The sequence below is a fragment of the Silene latifolia genome, chromosome 10, assembly GCF_048544455.1.
Source record: "Silene latifolia isolate original U9 population chromosome 10, ASM4854445v1, whole genome shotgun sequence".
In the NCBI taxonomy this organism is placed as follows: domain Eukaryota; kingdom Viridiplantae; phylum Streptophyta; class Magnoliopsida; order Caryophyllales; family Caryophyllaceae; genus Silene; species Silene latifolia.
The window spans coordinates 142,788,523-142,793,802 of record NC_133535.1 but is presented as its reverse complement, the minus strand read 5'-3'; the positions used below and the strand labels follow the sequence as shown (position 1 = coordinate 142,793,802).

The 5,280-nt window shown below is 36.7% G+C and overlaps 1 long non-coding RNA gene across 1 annotated transcript; it reads left to right on the top strand.

Annotated features, from left to right (window-relative positions):
* The first annotated feature begins 361 nt into the window (after window positions 1-361).
* Window positions 362-3,516, top strand: LOC141609262 (uncharacterized). Its single transcript, XR_012527325.1, has 4 exons — window positions 362-522; window positions 622-689; window positions 1,773-1,859; window positions 3,318-3,516. It is a non-coding gene; the product is annotated as an uncharacterized LOC141609262 (long non-coding RNA).
* The last annotated feature ends 1,764 nt before the right edge of the window (window positions 3,517-5,280 follow it).

The following is a 5,280-nucleotide window of genomic DNA, read 5'->3' as shown; positions in this document are numbered from 1 at the left end:
GATATCGTATTATTTTCGTTAACTAGCTGAGTTTATTTTATTTTCACAAATTAAATTTATTTATTATTAATTTCGTTTTATTACTGAAACTTTTATTTAAAACCGATTTTATTAACTCGAAACGGTTTTAAAAACGAACGAAATTACTTAACGATGAAGAAACGTACGTATAATTAGAAGCTAGCAAGCTAGCTGGTGTATCATTATTATTATTATTATTATTATTATTATTATTATTATTATTATTATTATTATTATTATTATTATTATTATTATTATTATTATTATTATTATTATTATTATTATTATTGTTGTTGTTGTTGTTGATGATGTACCGTCACTTTTCCCCCTTCCATTTTCTTTATTTTTTTTTTCTGTCATTCGCTCAACAGCAACAACAACAATCAACAGCTCCATCACCTATTTTCCGATCATTCAAACCCCAGATCCCGCCTCCATTCTCAACCAAATTCGATAATTTTTGTACCATTCTCTTCCCCTTTCCTTCCTCCTCCTTTTAAGGTAAGAAAGTTTCCTTTTTGTAATGGTCTCGTCTTTCGCCGCCTTATAAAAGTGTCGTCTTTTAGCTTCTTTATTCCGTTTTCTTGCCCTTTTATGAAGGATTCGAAGACCCGGGGTGAGGCTCGTGCCTTGTGGACCATTTATTCGAAGAATAAGGGGCGTTTAAGGTAACACGATTTTACCGATCCTATTATTGATTGTACTTTATACATATAGTAAATACTTTGTATAAGTTAATTAGTGTGAGATGGGCTTAGAATTGGCGTGTTGGATTGCAAAGAGAGTTTAGTATAATTGTCGAGGTCTATGTCCAATTTGGAGTTTATGTTCTTTGTAAGAGTAGTACGAATGTGTATATAAGCAAGTACTCATGGTTGTGAGGTCTTATACAAGTGCAATGATTGGAAAACATGCCAAGCTTTGGTGAATTTGCTAAGCGATAGTGGAGTACATGTTTCGGAGTTAATGTTAGAATTGTGTGTGTGCATTAAAAGGGTTACTGACTTGAACGATTTCTCGATTTATAGTGGAATTGAATTATTATTGTGAGTAAAAGGTAAATATTAGTGTAGTTGAAATCATTTGAGTGTACGTGAGATTTGGGTAATAGTATCATGGTCTGATGGTTATTAATGTTGAGTGCATCGTTAGTATTGCGAATGCTATCGTTATGGGTTAATCACTGACATTGGTTTGAGACGATTTTATACAAGTTTCATTTATCCATTTTGAGAAAAGTTGGTACCTTGGGATTCATGGTGAAGTGGGTGATTATGTTGGGTAATTTAATTGGGTGAATACTATCTTTTTAATGCTTAAAATTTCGTCTTAAGACGGTCACAAATGAGCTTCTTTAATAGTGAAAATGGGTTTTGTCGAGCAGTTTTAGCGGGCTGTTTTGACGGGTTTCTTTATGCTAAATTGAACCAACCTCTTTGCTAACGTCTCAAGTACATGTACATGTTGGGTTTGGGTCTTTTGTTTGGGTGATATCCGTCGTGGTTTGGCCTAGGAAACCGTCCTAGGACGGCTGGACAGTAGGGAGTGGCCTGCTGTTGGCCTGGCCGTGGCCTAGGCAGTGGCCTGGCCGTGGCCTAGGCAGTGGTCTGGCTAAGTCGCGAGTTTGGGCCGTATCTATAAATTGTTTTGACGCTAGTTTGGTTTAATTAAAATATAATTAAATTAATTTACGTCTCATATTTTATATAAAGATAATTCGTTAATATCGTCCTTTCACATAATTATTTTAGGTGGCTCATATGGGGTTGAAGATGAAGAGTAATTTTGGGGTTTTAGAAGCTTTCTCAAGTTTTTACTTGTCTCTTTGCTAGCGTAAGGTAACTATTCCGAGTTACTCGACGAATTAATGTCACATTAGTAGTAGATGTGGTGCTTGTTGTTTGTTAAGTGTTTAGGTGATTGATAATGTTTTACTTTCATTTTTCACATGATAGAATTTGGAAATAGCAAAATGAATGTTATAGCTATAATTGAAATGTTTTGTTGATTGTGCCGAAAACTGAGCCTTAGTCCCTTTGACTGATTGCGATGTCAGTTAATTGAGTGATTGGTCAGCCGCAATTTAACCCGTACCTGTCGCAGGGCTGGGGTTGCGGGTAAAAATTCGGTTGAATGAATTAGATAATCGGCCTTTTTCTTGTTTTAGGCCATTTATTATATCTCTATTTCACATGTTTAATTAGTTGAATTTAAATAGTTTCTTATCTAGTTAGTTGAATTTAAATAGCTTCTTATTTGTAGTAATGGCCCTAGTTTCCCCTAAAGCCTTTTATATTGTTATAATTGCTAGGATTGGAAATTAGTATTGAATTCTTATTGAGGAACTGTTGGGATTGTATGCTGTAAATAGACATTTATATAGCTTTCACATGATAGAATGTTAGAATTTATGTTGGTAAGTAGGACTTTTTGCCCTCTTAAGGTTAAGTGGGTGTCTTACTTGACTTGTGTGGTGAGTCGTGTGTGGTGTGGGCTAAAATATTCAAGCTGGGACTAGCTGTGACTAGGTCCTAGGTGAGTATTTCGGCCTTCATCATAGATAGGTCTTTATAGTCTCTGACGAGTATATGTTCACTGCTTGATAGCCTTTGTGTTCCTGACTAGTGGATGTTTATCCAAGTTGGGGCATGACCTCAGGTACTTATTTTGATAGTATGGGGTCAGCTTAAGTACTAGCCAACCCTTCGGTGGTGTCCTTAGGGTACTCACTTCACTTTGTTTTAAAAAAAAGTTGTGAGTCTTGGGTGCGGTGGTGTGTATCCGCATGTCTAGGTCTGCGCAGATTTTAGGCTAGGGTTGTGTTGTCTCTTGGCCATGTTTTCTTAATAGTAACCGCTGAGCCAAGATACCGGTTCGATTACCTTCCCTACCTCGTGGTATAGACTTGAGTTACAAAGTGACTATTGACCGTACTAAGAACTTATGCCTGTCTTTGATATATTGCCCTTTCTTGTATGGTGATTCTATGAATCATAGAAGGTGAGATGCAAGCCGGCTATGGTTGATAGAGTTTGGATTCCTGGATGTTATGTGATTCACATGATAGTGTAGTATGAGTCGGTCTAGTTTTCACATGCTAGGACTATGTGTTGTTATATTGTTGTTCACATGATAAGCACGATTGTCTAGCATCTATATGCTAAGGCATTGTGTGATTCGTATTCATATTCTTATGTTTACATGTTATATTAATTATGACATTTCGTGGCTGGGAGAACTCGGAGTTACTCCCCACTGACTGTGGCTTTCGTATTTGTATAAAATGCGAATGACAGGTAGGTGATGCATATATGGGGTACATGGACGAGCTAGCGAGCAAAGTAACCTTGGGACCTAGACTGGTTTTATTTCATTGTGACCCTTAAACCCTTTTTATGTCACATACATTTTAGGGACATATGTCTCCCTTTTCTATTTTGGGTTTGTATCTTTACTTTTTCTTATCATTAGCTATGTATGTAAAGTAGTTCATTAGCTTTGCAGGTGTTGGCATCCTCCTTCTGGAAATGTTTGTGAATGGTTTAGAAAAGTTTTAAAAATGACAGGTTTTAATTAGTTGAACCAATTACAAACATATCCTGTCAGTTTTTCTGTAGAATTACGTGTTTACTTTTCCGCAATAAATGATGGCTACGGATTTTTCGTAACCGTTATTAGTTTCTATTATGAAATAACGGTTTTTTAATTCAACCGTTGTCAGTAATTGATTAGATTTTTCAGTTTGACTACTGCATTCAAAACTTTATCAGAATTTTAATAAATATTCAATTTGACCAATAATATTCAATTTGACCAAAATAATTCTATAAATTATGTCTTCATAATGTTTTAGGTCAAATTCTAAATTATCAAACATTTACTCTTTAATTTCTCTCTAAAAAAATATGGATGGTGTATCGAGGCTACAATCACAATATCGTTACGCACAACCTTTTACATGCATTCTCCATAATCTCCCAGTTCATTACATTATGATGTGAATGGAAAGGGTTTAAACTTTAATTTTGAGTGGTTGACGCAAATGCTTCATGACTCCGATTTCACCGCGGTTAAAAAAGTGTACCCTGTGTCTACAAACAAGCATGGTTTTGTAGGCTTTGATTTTATCGTGTTTGACGAATCCAACCACTATAACAAATTGTCACTTGCGCCACGAATTATGCCACGAGAATTTATAATTCGTGGCTAAATTCTGCTTAGCCACGGGAAAAATTTATTCATTATTTTGGAATAAAATTTATGCCATGGGATAACTTTAGCCACGAGCTATGTCACACCTGTGGCGAAGTTTTATTTAGCCACGAAATGTCATGTGGCAAAAACAATTTTTAGCCACGAACAAACAAACACCCGTGGCGAGTATCTTTTCCGAATTAAGTTAAGATATTTGCATGTTATTACATGATTTGTGGTGATTGTTCTGTAGTTGGTGATTGTTGATTGATTCAGACGGTTGTGATTTCATATTGTTGATTGTTTCAGACGGTTGTATTGTGATTACTATTTATCTGTCTGTGTTCTTCGGGGTGCGTCCCTGGCTGAGTGGGGTCACTTGCGGGAGTGACTTCATGCCCTTGATTCGCCTTCTGTGGAACTCGCCACAGAAGGGATGTGCACATTAAGGTACATGGGTTTATCGCTCGATGAGATGAGCGGGGCTTAGGTGGGAACGGCTGTGGCCCCCCACTGGTGGCGTAGAGTATCTGTTGCGATGGGTACTCTGGCAGGACTACACACTTTAGTGGGTAGTCAGTTGTGTGGAGATTGATGATGGAAATTGGGGATTGATGTGTTGATTGAGCTGTTTAGCATTTGCTTCATATTGGTTTGTATCGTGTAATTAGTACTGACCCTGTTTAAATGTTTTAAAAACTGTGGTGATCCATTCGGGGATGGTGAGCAGTTATTGAGCAGGTATGATATGATGCGTATGGGATAGCTGGGATGAGTCATCACGTGGCAGTTAGAAGTCTTCCGCTGTGTCAGACGATGTTTTATAGTTTTGATAGTTTTATCAGTAGCCCGTCTGAGAACCTTGTATTTCAGTTTAACAGTTTTGGTTTTGAACATGTAATCACCTTAAACTATATTGTTATTTAAATTATGTTTCTTCATTGTCATTTGGTTATCATTGCCTCAGGTAACCGAGATGGTAGCACTTCCATACCTTAAGTAGTCCTGATAAGGCACTTAGAGTATGGGGGTGTTACAAAGTGGTATCAGAGCGACGATCTTGAA